Source organism: Taudactylus pleione, unplaced genomic scaffold (assembly GCF_031769625.1).
Source record: "Taudactylus pleione unplaced genomic scaffold, aTauple2 ptg000314l, whole genome shotgun sequence".
Lineage (NCBI taxonomy): Eukaryota > Metazoa > Chordata > Amphibia > Anura > Myobatrachidae > Taudactylus > Taudactylus pleione.
The window spans coordinates 1019694-1038910 of NW_028284715.1; positions in this window are offsets into that span (position 1 = coordinate 1019694).

Below are 19217 nucleotides of genomic sequence, written 5' to 3' on the forward strand. Positions count from 1 at the left end.
CAAGAGTAATATACTTGGGACACTGCCTAACCCAGGGGTTATGACATCTAACTACTGATCGAATCCAGGCCATACAGAACATGACACTGCCGCAGAACCAACATCAAATTCGTACCTTCTTGTGAATGTGTGGATACTGCAGAATGTGGATCCCAGGTTTTTCTATTTTGGCCTTGCCATTACAGGACTTAGGGCCTCATTCAGAGGCGGTCAGAGGATGCAAGCGGTCGCTCAGAAACTGGGCGGCCGCTTGCATCCTGACCGGCCGCCTCTGTTTCGGTCATTAGGCTGTGGGTTAACACCCACAGCTCTAACGACCGCTAGGGTGATGGAAGAACCACCTTGTGCCATCCCATAATATAACATTAAAATGATATGTCATAATGTAAGCCTAAATTAATGTTAAGACCAGTGTATGATAGCATGTTGGTTGCTATCGAAGGGTGGACTGTCAAAGCTGGATAATTGGCTGAGACAGAATCAGTTTAAAATTAAATTGGAACTACGCCATCTTGCGAATGGCCACAAGACACTATCTTAAAATGAGATCTGCATGACGCCATTTTGCGAATGGCCACCCAGCGCCATTTTAGAGAAACTCACACTTAAGTACATATGGCGGTGCTATTATTAGCATCATGCGATCGCATATTTCACCATACCCCCATACACACATTGAAATATGAACATTAGCGAATGCATAATACCCCACGAACGGACGCTGTTTATTAGCTGCATGCTTACGCATCTGCCCCAAGTTAAAAGTCCTCACTATATAAATCTAACTAGCGTCTTTTCCCAAACCCCTAATACTTACACACTGCACACTCACATAAAAGGTTCCATAGCTTCAAAGTGTAATATTCAAGGTTTATTCATTTATTACTAATGTTGTGAAATAAAGACTATTTGATATCTAAGGTTTAGTACATGATAAGCAAACTGTGTTTGGTATTGTACTGATCTACTCTGTCTCAACAACTTTCCGGTGTCATCAGTGAGAAGATCGCTGCTTACATGCGTATGCAACTTATGGACTGTAGAGAGTTAAAACACTAAAATATACTATGTAATGTTAGCAGTTTAGATTTGCATGCGGCGGGAAAAAGGAGACAAAATGCTGTTGGAGGCTGACCTGTGTCCATTTGAATCGACCTGTTAAATGTCCTGTAACAGAAGCACTATGATGGAGAACCAATGGAATCATGCCAAACTTGCCTATTGTATTGCTTATCCCTGTAAGGGTATATATATGTGCTCTCACACCCCAATCTGGAGTCTTCTTGCTGATGCTGTTGACAGAGGTTTCTTGTTGATGCCGGTAACTGGTCCCAGAGCGCTTGCGTATTTAATAACTGTACCTTGGGTCTGTATGATTTCTTTGCGCTAAATTGTCTTTAGATCACAGCGTGTGACCTACTGTTTTTATGTTAAATAATAACCTTTTTGTGCTGGAAACACATTTCAAAGTCTGAAGGCATTTATTTACTATATGACTGCGTACGCAAATAGCGACAATTCTAGAAGGTATAGGCAGGATTTAGAAGGTATAGGCAGGAGCGTATAGAGGTTTAAATCCAGTATTGTTCATTTACTTCTACAATAACATGAGTAACATTAAAGGGAGGGGGAGGGGTTATCAAAGTTTAGAGAGAGATAAAGTGGAGAAAGATAAAGTACCAACCAATCAGCTCCTGTCGTTTTTTAAATACAGGCTGCAAATGGCAGTTAGAAGCTAGTTGGTTAGAAGAACTTTGGACCTCATTCAGAGCCGCTTGCAAAATGTGAGCGCTCGCTCTGATTGAGGGCGGCCACTTCTATGTTCAGAGCCGGCCTCCTGGCCACTCGATAGGCTGTGGGTGACCACCCACAGCTTTAGCGAGCGGCCAGGTTGATGGTCGCGATGGTCAAGACCATCGAGACCATCAGGGCTTGCGACGAGACCCTTGTGGTGGGGTCTCGTCTACCGCAAGCCCCAGGTAGCTTTCGGCTCTATTAGCCGAAATTAGCTATTATTCCATCGGGAACGCCTCCGTTTGAGTAGCCACCCCGCCTACAAAACGGGGCGAGCTGTCGATCACCATCGATAGCCACCCCTTTTGTAGTGAGTCCCGGAGCGAATTTCTCTCTCACTCCGGGGCTTGCGCACGTGCAGTGCAGCCGCTGCGCGTGTCGAGGGCCTTAACATCGACCCGCTTGCGAGCGCATAGGCGCTTGCGAGTGGGTCTGAATGAGACCCTTTATCTCTCTCCACATTCTCTCTCTCCAAGCTTTGATAAATCTCCCCCTAAGGGCCTGATTCTGAGTTAGATACTGCAGCTTCCATGTGCCTGTCTCTTTTGTGGGTATTGCTTCTGTGACCTTTCCCTGGTGTACATCCGAAACCATGGGGTATATTTACTAAAGTGCGGGTTTTAAGAAGTGGAGTTGTTGTCCATAGCTGCCTTCAGATTTTACTTATTATCTTCTAGAAGGTGCTAGATAAATGTTAAGTAGAATCTGATTGGTTGCTATGGGCAACAGCTACACTTCTAAAAACCCGCACTTTACTATATCCGCCATGTGTCTCAAGCACAGCTGCAACTCTGTGCACATGGACTGTGACAGCATGCGCAGAGCCACTTAGATGCACGTACAGAAGAATAACATCACACAACCACGTCTGACAACGACAATGTGTACGACTCAGGACCAGGCCTGTAAACGGTAAAAAATTAGGCGGTAAAGTATCGCCTATGAATGGCAGGCGGAAAAAAGTGCAGAATTGGGGTTTTGGGGTGCAATGTTGCGGGAACCCCTGTGCAGCCTTCAGTCAGTCCCCCAAAAGTAATCTGTGTCAAAAAAAAAACAAAAAACTTAAGGACACCCCAAAAATTTACTTTGAAAAAGGGGGCAACAAAAAAAAGTTGGGATACAAACTTAAAAACTAGTGAACTTGACTCTGGGGGGGGGGTTGGGGGGTGTGTGTCCAAGTGTTTTTTTGATTGTAGGTGTTTGCGGCAGGTGGATTTTTCACTATTTTTTCAACTTCACTTTTTCAACTTTAAATATGCTGACCCCCATTTTCAAGTACCCCAATTTTGCTGGGATAACTTATTTTCTGGAAAAAATACTCCTAAATACTATTCTGCATCAGGTATAGAAAAACACTATTTAGCAGCTCAATATAAAATTCTTTAAAGTGACACTAGCGCTTAAGGTTAAAAAATATATTTTAATGAATATAGAATAAATAAGACAAAATTTCCCAAATTGCTTAAGGGAAAATGAATAAAAAACAAATAGCAGCAGAGTATACAGTGAATGTACAGTACATGTAGATAAAGCAGCAGATTATGCAATGAATGTTAGGAACGAAGTAGTCCATAAACTTAAGTCCCATATGTGATGCAATGCATACCGTGTGACATAGGTGAGTGTCTATTTAGGTGGGGAAACAGGGGATCCGGATAGCACCCTGGTCCAGACACTCACAGGCTTAAAGGATGTGATCCTGCAGACTAGCGCCGACACGTTTCGAGCTGGAAGCTCTTTATCAAGGCTGTGTGCAGGTCAGCATGAGTTCTCCTTTTATAGTGTGTCTTAATTTGCCGCCGGAAGTGGTTCCCGCGTCACTTCTGGTTCTGCGATTTCACTTCCGGTTCCGCGATTTCAATGGAAAGCGTGTGAGAGGCCTCCCACACCTCTTTGTTGGTGTCCATATACTTCCCACTACTGGTAGAACTTGAAACTCTGTCTTATTGGCTCTATTAAATTGTCCGCGAAAACCGGAAGTGCGCGGCCGATCACTTCCGGTTTTGGTGTATAGATACAGGAAGTGTCTTGGCGGCCATTTTCTTGGAGGATTTTTCAGGGACATTTTAGGATGAATTGCCATATAATAAAGGAAAGAAGAAAAATATCATTAATAGTTAAAAAATAGGCTAAAAGGTTAAAATATGAAACAGATAGTAAGCAGACTTCTTCTTTTTTAAAAAGAGACATAGATAGGGAAATAATAACTATAAAAACCATTTGAGTTCGAAATCTTTGTTAAGACCATGAGGGATTAAAGTTTTAAATTTGTAAATCCACTCCATTTCTCTTTGTGCTAATCTTGTTTCCTTATCTCTGTTTTTCCAGTTATTTTTCACATTTTCTATTCCCATAAAATTAACAATGTCATTTGTAGAACTTGCATGTTTATTTTTAAAATGACATGATAATGCATGTGTATCAAGACCTTTTTTTAATATTACGTGTGTGTTCAGCCATTCTTGTCTTAAGGGCTCTGGAGGTGCGACCTATGTAAAATAATCCGCATTTACATTCAGTGCAATAAACAACATTGGTTGTATGACAAGTAATAAAGTCATTAATTGAATAATTCTTTCCTTTTACAGTAAAACTAGTAAACTTGTTTTCTTTTCTTGGTACAGTTTTGCACATGATGCATGATCCACAACAGTGGAACCCCTTCGTTCTTATGGGGTTAATGCTATTTTGGTCAAGAGCACTTCTAACCAGTTTGCTTTTTAGGTTACCAGCTTTCTTATATATAAAAACAGGGTTGGAAGGTAAAACCGTAGATAAAACTGAATCTTTTTGTAAAATGTGCCAATGTTTTTTAAAAATACCCTCTAAAAATGAATGGTGTGATCCATATTGGGTGATAAAAGCCCACTCTTTAACATTCTGATTTTTCTTTTTTTCTTTTGATTTAAAGAGGGTTTCTCTATCTAGGTTATACACTTCTTTCTTTATCTTTGATATTTCTTCTCTTTTATAACCTCTTGACAAAAACTTTTCCTCCATCTTTTTCATTTGTTCTTCACAAATTTTGCCATCCGTGCAGTTTCTTTTTACTCGTAAAAATTGACTTTTCGGAACACCGTCTAACCATCTGTGGTGATGCTCACTGTTCTTATGTATAAAGCTGTTCGTATCTGTCGGTTTATGGAAACATTTGGTTTTTAATGTACCATTTTCTTGATAGATGGTCAAATCAAGAAAATTAATGCTTTCTTTGCTAATATTAAATGTTAATTTAATGTTTAGAGAGTTGGTATTCAAATAATTGCAAAACTCTTCTAGATCTTCAACAGTTCCTCTCCAGAAAAACAAAATATCATCAATATATTGATTCCAGGATACCAGGTTTGCCCTCCATGCTGAGTTTTTAAACACAGCATCCTCCTCCCATTTGGCTAAGAAGAGGTTAGCGTAGCTCGGGGCAAACCTGGTACCCATAGCTGTGCCTACTTGCTGTATAAAATAATCACCATTGAAGTAAAAATAATTGTTAAAAAGTATAAAATGGATACTATCCATAATAAAACTCTTCTTTTTTTCCTCCATATTAGTTTTATTCAAATACCAGGAGATGGCTTCGATACCTTTAGTGTGCTCTATAATGGTGTATAGAGAAGTGATATCAGCAGATATCATAATAAGGTTATTGTCCCATTGTATTTTCTTTATTTTCTGTAAGGTATCTGTTGTGTCCTTTAAATATGAGGGATTTTCTTTCACTATGGGTTGAAGATGATAGTCAACAAAAGCTGAGAGATTACTTGTTAAGCTATTGCATCCTGCAATAATTGGTCTTCCAGGTGGATCTGTAACACTTTTATGAATGAAGGCAGGATATAGATTGTGGGTGTTAATGCATTGTCAATCTCTAAAAATTATTTTTCCTCCTTTGTTATTGAACCTTTCATTAGGTGATCTTCTAGAAGTTTTTCAATACTTTTCTTTATTTTTCCTGTTGGATCACTTTTGAGTTTTTTATATGATTCACTAGTCAACTGATGATTAATTTCTTGTTCGTATTTGGCACGGGTCATTAGCACTATCCCTCCTCCTTTATCGGATGGTTTGATAATGGTATTTTTATCATCTCTTAAATCTTTAATCGCCATCCTTTCTTTCTGTGTCATATTCCATCTTTTTATAAATTTTTCTCTGAAAGTTTTTCCATATCATCTAACACCAATTTGGTGAAACATTCAATAAAATGTCCTTTAATGTGGGCAGGATAAAAAGTGGATTTTTTCTTAAAAAGTGGTATTTCAATATGTTCTTCTGGTTTAGTCTCTTGCATTTCAAAAAATTTCTTCAGGGTTACTTTTCTTATGAACCTTTGTATATCCAGGAAGGTTTTAAAAGAATCCATCCCTCTAGTTGGGGCAAATTTTAAACCTCGTTGAAGAGCGTTTTCTTCATCTTTAGTCAGCTGTCTATCACTCAAATTAAAAATCTTACATGGTTGTTCGTGGACTGATTCAACATTTTCCACGATTATTTGTTGTTCCTTTTTCTTTTTTCTTTTTTTCACCCGTCCTCCTGTTTTTCCTCTTTTCTTTTTCCTTATTAGGTTTTCCAATTGGTTCTCCATCTTCCTCTTTCTAAAAAAGGTCTGGATGTGGTTGGTTCTTCTTCCAATGGAGCAAATCTGTTTCTTACATAAGTTTCAGTTCTCTCCTGTCGGTAATATGGTCTTTTGTATGTTCTTCTGGGTGTAATCCATTTCTCACTTGGCTCAATATTAAATCTTCTATAATTATCTTGTCTTCTTGTGTTCTCCCATTGTTGAGATCTATTGTGCTGATTTTCTTTAAATACATTCCTGTAAGGTTTCACATATGTTTCCTTTCTTTGTGGATTTTCTTTTTGGGTGTATGATCTCTGCCTTGGTTGGAAGAAAATTGGTTCCTCACATATTTCTTTTTCTTTTTTTGAATTGTTCATTTTCTTTGGTTTCTTCCTCTCTTTACCTTTTTTTAAAAAAGTCAAAATCCCTTTGGAACTTCCTCCACTTCTTTTTTATAAGTTTTCTAGTGTTCTTTTCTATTTTTTCTTCTATTTCTTTTCCTAACTCTATGCAATCTTCTTGTTCTTCTAGAGGTCTTATTTGCCCTTGTAATATTTCTATTCTTTCATGTAAGGTTTTCAGGTTTTTTCTCCTTTTTTTTAAAATAAGTTCCATTAGTTGAAAAGAACAGGAGTTTAAAATAGAAGTCCACTCTTTAGTAAAAGCTTCTTCTGAGTCAGCAAATGTCGGTAATTTTTTTATCTGGAGACCTTTGGGAATAATCTGGTCTGCTTTATATTTCTCCAAAGCCGCGATTTCCCACCAAAGTTTATTCTCCTTCAGAAGGCATTTACTCAATGCTGCCATAGCTGTTTCAATATTATCATCTGTGACATCATTATCGTTGAAATTAAAATAAAAAGTAGTTTTGACTGTATTTTCTCTGTCTGAAACACAATATAAAATTCTTTTTCTATTCCTGGGGAAAGGGATTACCCCATTTTAAAGTGTCTAAGCTGCTGAGGTTTTTTGCGCTAAGAGATCCACCTTCTCACCTACTATAAGACTTTTTATATCCCTTGGTTGGATCTCCAAGCAGCATTATGTTTCCTCATTTTTCAGACAGAGAAAATACAGTCAAAACTGCTTTTTATTTTAATTTCAACGATAATGATGTCACAGATGATAATATTGAAACAGCTATGGCAGCATTGAGTAAATGCCTTCTGTAGGAGAATAAACTTTGGTGGGAAATCACGGCTTTGGAGAAATATAAAGCAGACCAGATTATTCCCAAAGGTCTCCAGATAAAAAAATTACCGACATTTGCTGACTCAGAAGAAGCTTTTACTAAAGAGTTGACTTCTATTTTAAACTCCTGTTCTTTTCAACTAATGGAACTTATTTTAAAAGAAAGGAGAAAAAACCTGAAAACCTTACATGAAAGAATAGAAATATTACAAGGGCTAATAAGACCTCTAGAAGAACAAGAAGATTGCATAGAGTTAGGAAAAGAAATAGAAGAAAAAATAGAAAAGAACACTAGAAAACTTATAAAAAAGAAGTGGAGGAAGTTCCAAAGGGATTTTGACTTTTTTAAAAAAGGTAAAGAGAGGAAGAAACTAAAGAAAATGAACAATTCAAAAAAAGAAAAAGAAATATGTGAGGAACCAATTTTCTTCCAACCAAGGCAGAGATCATACACCCAAAAAGAAAATCCACAAAGAAAGGAAACATATGTGAAACCTTACAGGAATGTATTTAAAGAAAATCAGCACAATAGATCTCAACAATGGGAGAACACAAGAAGACAAGATAATTATAGAAGATTTAATATTGAGCCAAGTGAGAAATGGATTACACCCAGAAGAACATACAAAAGACCATATTACCGACAGGAGAGAACTGAAACTTATGTAAGAAACAGATTTGCTCCATTGGAAGAAGAACCAACCACATCCAGACCTTTTTTAGAAAGAGGAAGATGGAGAACCAATTGGAAAACCTAATAAGGAAAAAGAAAAGAGGAAAAACAGGAGGATGGGTGAAAAAAAGAAAAAAGAAAAAGGAACAACAAATAATCGTGGAAAATGTTGAATCAGTCCATGAACAACCATGTAAGATTTTTAATTTGAGTGATAGACAGCTGACTAAAGATGAAGAAAACGCTCTTCAACGAGGTTTAAAATTTGCCCCAACTAGAGGGATGGATTCTTTTAAAACCTTCCTGGATATACAAAGGTTCATAAGAAAAGTAACCCTGAAGAAATTTTTTGAAATGCAAGAGACTAAACCAGAAGAACATATTGAAATACCACTTTTTAAGAAAAAATCCACTTTTTATCCTGCCCACATTAAAGGACATTTTATTGAATGTTTCACCAAATTGGTGTTAGATGATATGGAAAAACTTTCAGAGAAAAAATGTATAAAAAGATGGAATATGACACAGAAAGAAAGGATGGTGATTAAAGATTTAAGAGATGATAAAAATACCATTATCAAACCATCCGATAAAGGAGGAGGGATAGTGCTAATGACCCGTGCCAAATACGAACAAGAAATTAATCATCAGTTGACTAGTGAATCATATAAAAAACTCAAAAGTGATCCAACAGGAAAAATAAAGAAAAGTTTTGAAAAACTTCTAGAAGATCACCTAATGAAAGGTTCAATAACAAAGGAGGAAAAATAATTTTTAGAGATTGACAATGCATTAACACCCACAATCTATATCCTGCCTTAATTCATAAAAGTGTTACAGATCCACCTGGAAGACCAATTATTGCAGGATGCAATAGCTTAACAAGTAATCTCTCAGCTTTTGTTGACTATCATCTTCAACCCATAGTGAAAGAAAATCCCTCATATTTAAAGGACACAACAGATACCTTACAGAAAATAAAGAAAATACAATGGGACAATAACCTTATTATGATATCTGCTGATATCACTTCTCTATACACCATTATAGAGCACACTAAAGGTATCGAAGCCATCTCCTGGTATTTGAATAAAACTAATATGGAGGAAAAAAAGAAGAGTTTTATTATGGATAGTATCCATTTTATACTTTTTAACAATTATTTTTACTTCAATGGTGATTATTTTATACAGCAAGTAGGCACAGCTATGGGTGCCAGGTTTGCCCCGAGCTACGCTAACCTCTTCTTAGCCAAATGGGAGGAGGATGCTGTGTTTAAAAACTCAGCATGGAGGGCAAACCTGGTATCCTGGAATCGATATATTGATGATATTTTGTTTTTCTGGAGAGGAACTGTTGAAGATCTAGAAGAGTTTTGCAATTATTTGAATACCAACTCTCTAAACATTAAATTAACATTTAATATTAGCAAAGAAAGCATTAATTTTCTTGATTTGACCATCTATCAAGAAAATGGTACATTAAAGACCAAATGTTTCCATAAACCGACAGATACGAACAGCTTTATACATAAGAACAGTGAGCATCACCACAGATGGTTAGACGGTGTTCCGAAAAGTCAATTTTTACGAGTAAAAAGAAACTGCACGGATGGCGAAATTTGTGAAGAACAAATGAAAAAGATGGAGGAAAAGTTTTTGTCAAGAGGTTATAAAAGAGAAGAAATATCAAAGATAAAGAAAGAAGTGTATAACCTAGATAGAGAAACCCTCTTTATATCAAAAGAAAAAAAGAAAAATCAGAATGTTAAAGAGTGGGCTTTTATCACCCAAAATGGATCACACCATTCATTTTTAGAGGGTATTTTTAAAAAACATTGGCACATTTTACAAAAAGATTCAGTTTTATCTACGGTTTTACCTTCCAACCCTGTTTTTATATATAAGAAAGCTGGTAACCTAAAAAGCAAACTGGTTAGAAGTGCTCTTGACCAAAATAGCATTAACCCCATAAGAACGAAGGGGTTCCACTGTTGTGGATCATGCATCATGTGCAAAACTGTACCAAGAAAAGAAAACAAGTTTACTAGTTTTACTGTAAAAGGAAAGAATTATTCAATTAATGACTTTATTACTTGTCATACAACCAATGTTGTTTATTGCACTGAATGTAAATGCGGATTATTTTACATAGGTCGCACCTCCAGAGCCCTTAAGACAAGAATGGCTGAACACACACGTAATATTAAAAAAGGTCTTGATACACATGCATTATCATGTCATTTTAAAAATAAACATGCAAGTTCTACAAATGACATTGTTAATTTTATGGGAATAGAAAATGTGAAAAATAACTGGAAAAACAGAGATAAGGAAACAAGATTAGCACAAAGAGAAATGGAGTGGATTTACAAATTTAAAACTTTAATCCCTCATGGTCTTAACAAAGATTTCGAACTCAAATGGTTTTTATAGTTATTATTTCCCTATCTATGTCTCTTTTTAAAAAAGAAGAAGTCTGCTTACTATCTGTTTCATATTTTAACCTTTTAGCCTATTTTTTAACTATTAATGATATTTTTCTTCTTTCCTTTATTATATGGCAATTCATCCTAAAATGTCCCTGAAAAATCCTCCAAGAAAATGGCCGCCAAGACACTTCCTGTATCTATACACCAAAACCGGAAGTGATCGGCCGCGCACTTCCGGTTTTCGCGGACAATTTAATAGAGCCAATAAGACAGAGTTTCAAGTTCTACCAGTAGTGGGAAGTATATGGACACCAACAAAGAGGTGTGGGAGGCCTCTCACACGCTTTCCATTGAAATCGCGGAACCGGAAGTGAAATCGCAGAACCAGAAGTGACGCGGGAACCACTTCCGGCGGCAAAATTAAGACACACTATAAAAGGAGAACTCATGCTGACCTGCACACAGCCTTGATAAAGAGCTTCCAGCTCGAAACGTGTCGGCGCTAGTCTGCAGGATCACATCCTTTAAGCCTGTGAGTGTCTGGACCAGGGTGCTATCCGGATCCCCTGTTTCCCCACCTAAATAGACACTCACCTATGTCACACGGTATGCATTGTATCACATATGGGACTTAAGTTTATGGACTACTTCGTTCCTAACATTCATTGCATAATCTGCTGCTTTATCTACATGTACTGTACATTCACTGTATACTCTGCTGCTATTTGTTTTTTATTCATTTTCCCTTAAGCAATTTGGGAAATGTTGTCTTATTTATTCTATATTCATTAAAATATATTTTTTAACCTTAAGCGCTAGCGTCACTTTAAAGAATTTTATATTGTGTTTTCTATTCCTGGGGAAAGGGATTACCCCATTTTAAAGTGTCTAAGCTGCTGAGGTTTTTTGTGCTAAGAGATCCACCTTCTCACCTACTATAAAACTATTTAGCAGCTATTGAGCCCAAATAAAAATACCAAATACCTTCAGCAAGCCAAATCGGGGGGTACCATAGGGAACCCCCATGTCAGAGCATCATTTGGGGGGTGTCAGGCTGATTTCCCCAAAACTGACATGACTTTCCGCTTGTTAAAGTATTGCCGGGTCCCGTTTACGCATACATTCAAACTGAATACGGGGTAAAGCGTGCACGCGCGCGATACTTTTCCGCCTCCAAAACAAGTGAAGTCGGCGTTAAGTCTGGGCCGCATTAACTTAACGCGGCTCAGCTCAAATTGAATATGTCTCTTAAGCTGAGAGTGGAAAAGAGACAAAAAAAAATGGGAGGCTCTGAAAGAGTAAAATCTGTAAAAATGGAGAAGAGAAATTAAATTGAGAAAGAGAAGAGCGTGAGAAGGAAGTCTGTCAGTGTTACTTGTTTGTGGAGGTGGAGGACATTAAGGTACTGTACCACTATCACCAACAACAGGATCAGCCAGCAACACTGCCAGCAGTAACACACACCACTTCTGCAATACTGTCTGTCACTAGTAGTGAGTACTGACAATAAAAGTAACATGGCACCACCCAAAAGTAATTAGTGGAAACTATTGCAGATACTGCAGTAAGAAAATAAAAACATGTGCAAACTAGGGGTGTGCCCGGCCACTTTTCGTGTTTTGTGTTTTGGTTTTGTATCTGGATCTTTCTTCGTGTTTTGGATCTGGATTGGTTTTGCCAAAACCACCCTTCCGTGTTTTGGGTTCGGGGTTTTGTGATTTGGATCTGTATTTTTTTGAAAAAAAGCATAAAAACAGCTAAAATCACAGAATTTGTGGTTTTTTCTGCTCCTATGCAATTATTAACCTCAATAACCTTCATTTCCACTCATTTACAGTCTATTCTGAACACCTCACACCTCACAATATTGTTTTTATGGCCAAAAGATTGCACCGAGGTAGCTGGATGACTATGCTAAGCGACACGAGTGGGCGGCACAAACACGTGGCATATCTAGGAGTGACACTGCAGTGGCAGACAGGATGGCAGTTTGAAAAACTAGGCCCCAAACAGTACATACTGCAAAGAAAAAAAAGAGGTGCAAGATGGAATTGTCATTGGGCCCTCCCACCCACCCTTATGTTGTATAAATAGGACATGCACACTTTAACAAACCAATCATTTCAGCGCCAGGGTCTGCCACATGACTGTGGCTGAAATGATTGGTTCGTTTGGGCCCCCACAAAACAAGCTGGCAATTAGTGTGTCCCTGCACAAACTGGCTCTACGGAGGCAAGATGTCGTCCTCATCCTCCTCATCCACCGATTCCTTGGATAAAACAGGAAAAAGGGATTTAGGTGTCCCTGAACTGCTTACGGTCTTAGCCAAAGTTTCTGAACTTGACAGTAACTTTTTATGAACGCGCTGCAGGTGCCGTGTAAGGGAGGATGTTCCTAGGTGGTTAACGTCCCTATCCCTACGTATTTCACCTTTACATATGGTACATATGGCAAGACAGTTGTTGTCCGGATTTGGATAGAAATATTGCCAGACCAAAGAGGTGGAATGTTTGGTCTTCTGCCCAGGCATGACCGTGATGGGCTTTTTCATCCCACAGACAACAACTGTCTCCCCCGGAGCCTGATTTAAACAAACCACATCACCATCAGAATCCTCCTCGCCAACTTCCTCCTCAGTGCCAGCTACACCAGTATCCTCATCCTGTTGTACTTCAACAGTGACATCTTCAATTTGCATATCAGCAAGTGGACTGTGGGTGCTCCTTTCAGCACTTGCAGGGGGCGTGCAAATGGTGGAAAGAGCCACCTCTTCCCATCCAGTGCTGGGAAGTCAGGCATCGCAACCGCCACCACACTTGGACTCTCCTTGGGGATTCGTGATATCTTCTTAGAACGCACAGTTCTTTACTGTGCTTTTGCCAGCTTAATTCGTTTGATTTTTTTAGCGGGAGGAGGGCTTCCATCGTCATGTGAAGCTGAACCACTAGTCATGAACATAGGGAAAGACCTTAGCCGTTCCTTGCCACTCCATGTCGTAAATGGCATATTGCCAAGTTTACGTTTCTCTTCAAGGTAATTTTCCTGAACTTTGTCATTTGGGATTGTATGTGGCCTCTACTATGATATTGGGCATCGGCCTTGGCAGACGACGTTGATGGCATGTTATCGTCTATGTCATGACTAGTGGCAGCAGCTTCAGCACTAGGAGGAAGTGGTTCTTGATCTTTCCCTATTTTATTTTTATCGGAGAAAGTTTGCTCCTCCATTTATGTTATATTGATATATACGTGCGGCTAAGGCGCACACAAACACAGAAAATATATTTTTTTTTTGTTGGAGACTAGTGCATTTTGTGGGTTATACCACCCTTTAAGAAATGAGCCAGCCGGCCCTTTACTTATGGGATACAGGCGCACGCTTGGCGCTGCTCCTTTGTTGATGCACGTGCAGCTACAGCCCACACAATTCACAAACACAGAAAATATTTTTTTATTTTGTTTGGAGTGCCCTTTGAGGGTCACAGCACCTTTAACGGACAAACCAGCTGGCCTTTTACTTATGGGACACAGGCGCACGCTTGGCGCTGCTCCTTCGTTGATGCACGTGCAGCCACAGTGCACACAATTCACAAACACAGAATTTTTTTTTTTATTTTGTTTGGAGTGCCCTTTGGGGGTTACAGCACCCTTTAGCAGTCAATCCAGCCGGCCCTTTATTTATGGGACACAGGCGCACGCTTGGCACTACTTTGTTGATGCACGTGCGGCTACTGCGCACACAATTCACAAACACAAAAAAATATATTTTTTTATTTTGTTTAGAGTGCCCTTTGGGGTTTACAGCACCCTTTAGCGGTCAATCCAGCCGGCCCTTTATTTATGGGACACAGGCGCACGCTTGGCACTACTTTGTTGATGCACGTGCGGCTACTGCACACAATTCACAAACACAGAAAATATTTTTTTATTTTGTTTGGAGTGTACTTTGGGGGTTACAGCACCCTTTAACGGTCAAGCCAGCCGGCCCTTTACTTATCACACAGCCGCACGCTTGGCACTACTTTGTTGATGCACGTGCGGCTACTGCGCACACAATTCACAAACACAGAAAATATTTTTTTATTTTGTTTGAAGTGTACTTTGGGGGTTACAGCACCCTTTAACGGACAAGCCAGCCGGCCCTTTACTTATGACACAGGCGCACGCTTGGCACTACTTTGTTGATGCACGTGCGGCTACTGCGCACACAATTCACAAACACAGAAAATATTTTTTTATTTTGTTTGAAGTGTACTTTGGGGGTTACAGCACCCTTTAACGGACAAGCCAGCCGGCCCTTTACTTATGACACAGGCGCACGCTTGGCACTACTTTGTTGATGCACGTGCGGCTACTGCGCACACAATTCACAAACACAGAAAATATTTTATTTTTTTTTCCTCTTGGGGGGAGCACCCCTGATGGACAGAGCACCCCCTGGACAACACTACAGCTCCCCTTTAGGACTGGGACTCTGCACAGGACTTTGGAGTGGACACAGCCCCTATGGAAAACTGACTGCACAACACAGTCCAGCCAGTCCCTATGGACTTTGGAGGAGTGGACACAGCCCCTATGGACAACAGCAGCACAGCACAACACAGCCAGCCCCTATGGACTTTGGAGGAGTGGACACAGCCCCTATGGACAACAGCAGCACAGCACAACACAGCCAGCCCCTATGGACTTTGGAGGAGTGGACACAGCCCCTATGGACAACAGCAGCACAGCACAACACAGCCAGCCCCTATGGACTTTGGAGGAGTGGACACAGCCCCTATGGACAGCAGCAGCACAGCACAACACAGCCAGCCCCTATGGACTTTGGAGGAGTGGACACAGCCCTTATGGACAACAGCAGCACAGCGCAGCACAGCGCAGCACAGCACAACACAACACTACACTGCAATACACTACACTACACTACACAGCCCAGCCAGCCCTAACTCCCACCCTCCCTCTTCACTGTCCACAATCGAGTGAGAAAATGGCGCCGACGCGGGTACCTTATATAGGATCCAAAACCCGCGAGACCCGGAAGGCGGGATGATGACGTTTTGCCTCGATTTCAGATCCGAGTCAGGCGGGAAAAGTCGAGCCTGACTCGGATCGGCCTCGGATCAGGGGGGGTTGGGGGGGGGTTCGGATTTCAGAAATCCGAACCCGCTCACCTCTAGTGCAAACACATCTAATTTAAAATGCCACGTTGAAAACACCCTCTTGTGCTTTTTTGTATGTATGCATATATACATATATTTATATAGATATACTGTTTGCCTCCATGAAGATAGCCATAGTTTAAGCTTATTTTAAAAGTTTATTAGTCTATTAAATTTTTAAATATAGTTTGCTATAAAAAAAAAAAAAAAAAAGCCCATTGGTAAAATCGGTTCCAGAGAACCAATGTTCATATCTAAATAATGTTTTGTATACAATGTTAAAAACATCAGTACTTCCAATTTTTTCTTTTGATGTCCCCTCTTTACCAAAACGGTCATATCCAAATCCCCACATTGAGAAAAAATTACAAAAAAATCAAAAAACAGAATTACATTGGGGGTAGCTTAATTCACATACCTGTTGAATTAGGGTGACACTTTTTTTTCCTTCTTACTCTGTATATATATATATATATTTATATATATATATATATATATATATATATTTTTTTTTTATTATTTTTTTTCAATTATAACACCTACTACATGGAAAGTATTATTTATTACTTTCCGTATGTTAACAACACTAACAAGATGCATTGTGGGCAAAATAATTTGCATATATGCAAATTACTTTGCGAATAGTGCATTGTGACTGATGTGGCGTTTGCACTCTTTCCCTGCATGGTTAACAAATGGAAATCAGTAGGTGGTGATTGGTATGTGGTGAGTATTATGGAGGAAGATATATAGTAGAGAGAAAAAAGGACAAATTATTTAATCTCTCTAAATTTAAATGTTTTAAAGACAGGGGGAAGACTGTTGATTATTTGTGCCTGATGTGGGAGGCTAAGAGAGATTTGCACATGAATATAACCACATGTACATGACCCCACTCGACCCCCCTTAGTTATGCCACTGAGAGGTACATGGGTACTGGGAGGAATTGGAAGAGTAGGGAGTGGCATAGAGAAGGGAGCAGGAGTGGAGGTACCCCACCATCTCCTGGTTCCAAAAAGGACTTTGAGTGTGGCTGGTCCCAGGGCAGGGGCCAGCCAGTGTAAATCTTCGCACAGCAGCAACTTTGCACTATGGATGGGCAGATCGATTCCCCGTACTGGCTCAACTCAGTGGAGTGTCTTGGGACAGGGCTCTTTAGAGAGACTCTGGCCCGTATTCACTTTGAGCTGAGCCGTGATACCTTTTCGTCTACATCACGTGTTTTGCAGGCATTAAAGTATCGCGCGTGTGCCCGCGTATCGCCGTATTCAATTTGAAAGTAGGCGAAAATGGGACAGGACGAAACTTAAACAAGCGGAAAGTCATGTCAGATTTGGGGAAATCAGCCTCACACCCCCCAAATGATGCTCTGACATGGGGGTTAGCTATGGTACCCCCCGATTTGGCTTGCTGAAGGTATTTGGTGTTTTTAAACGGGCTCCATAGCTGCTAAATAGCGTTTTGTATAAGTGGTGCAGAATAGTATTCTGGGTTTTTTTTTGCCTAAAATAACTTATCCCAGCAAATTTGGGGTACTTGAAAATGGGGGTCAGCATATTTTAAATTTGCTAAAGTTACGATGAAAAAAATTGTGAAAAATCCACCTGCTGAAAGCACCTGCAATGTAAAAAAACACTTGGGGCATACTTGGGGACCCCCCCCAGAGTCAAGTTCGCTAGTTTTTATCTTTGTCCCCCAACATTTTTTTTTTCACCCCCAAAGTGCTTTTTTGACGCAGTGCAGAAGTACGATAAGGTCGGATCAGCAGTGTAGGGGGCGTAGCTGTGACTGACTCAGGCTCCCACTGACAGAGAGGCTAGAGAGGTGGGTGTCTCGACACACCAATCGTCGAGTGACTCGAAATCATTTGTACATCTGAATGATTCAAGTCATTGTGTTGAGACACTCATTCAGTAGCCATCTCTATTTTGCACTAGTGTGGATCAGTCAGGGATCTGCTGCATGTGACTCGGCCCTAGACAGCTCTGCCCCCAAAATTCTGCATCTATGGCTACACATTCGAAGTGTCCAGGAGTATACCCTACATATCTCCCAGCTGCATTCTCTGCGAAGGTGCAGCCCGTCTGGGGCCCACGAATGGCAACATTTTGCGGGACCTAGGCGACCGTTTGTGTTGCCTAGTGGTAAATCCACTACTGAGCTGTCGGCAATCAGAAATTAAGGGAGAGGTCCAGGAACACAACATTTTGTCCCTCCTGGAATGGGTCATGTTGGGAGGAATGCGCTAGGACATAATTTGCCTTGCCCTTGTTTATTGTATGTACTTTTTGTTAACGCATGATTGTTCTGGTGCTTTATGTTTTAATGTCTGGAGGCTGGTGGGTAAGAGGGGGCTACTGTAGAATGTTTATTACTTTCACCCAGCAATGCAATGAACCACCAAGGACCCTTACTCCTCCCAGTGGCTTTACTCACACATACAGTAACTCCCAGCTATCCTAATTTTGGCGATCAGTCCTTCTTTTTGGCCACTGTGCCGCCATCTCACCCAGTGGCGTGGTGGTGTAGGGGAAGGTTGGGAGGCCCCAACTCATCCGTTGCACTGCTTAGCGGTGGGCGGTGAATACATGCCCAGCACATGCACTCTGCATCTATTCACTGTAGAGAGGGACTGGGGGCCCATTTTTGTCATGCTATGGGCATGCCAGTGATCCAAGAGCTGCTTAGTATGCCCTCAGCGTGACAAAACAGGGGATGTAGCTAGTAGGCGAGGCATTTCCGGTGAAATCACGCCTTTGTGCGCATAGTTCCCCCCTTTCCTTTACTGTCATGCCCCCTCCCCACATGTAATTTTCTTCCCCACCAAGTAGTCACTGTGGCCGGTAATTACAAATGATTCTCTGATTTTTATTTTGCGGATGTTACAATTAGTCCGGTTCCCGCAGTGTTGTTGTGTATATAACGCTGTATAATAATAACACAATGCTGTTTCCTGGAAGTGTCCTGATTGCTTCCAATCAAATGTCATAAACTAATCCTGACAGAAAGAATCTCTCTCATCCTGGTTTTAAAGCATAAATGACTTTTAAAAGAACATAAAGAACAACAAAACAAAATAATTTATGGACATAAATTTAATAAAAGGGCACTGACAATGCATGTTCCCTTCCAGCACAATCTTGCATATTTGTGAAATGGTTTTGTTCTTATCACTCATTAACTCATTAACATTTACTTCTACAATAACATGAGTAACATTAAAGGGAGGGGGAGGGGTTATCAAAGTTTGGAGAGAGATAAAGTGGAGAAAGATAAAGTACCAACCAATCAGCTCCTGTCATTTTTCAAATACAGGCCGCAAAATGGCAGTTAGAAGCTGATCGGTTAGAAGAACTTTGGACCTCATTCATAGCTGCTCGTAAAATGCGTCCGCTTCTATGTTCAGAGCCGG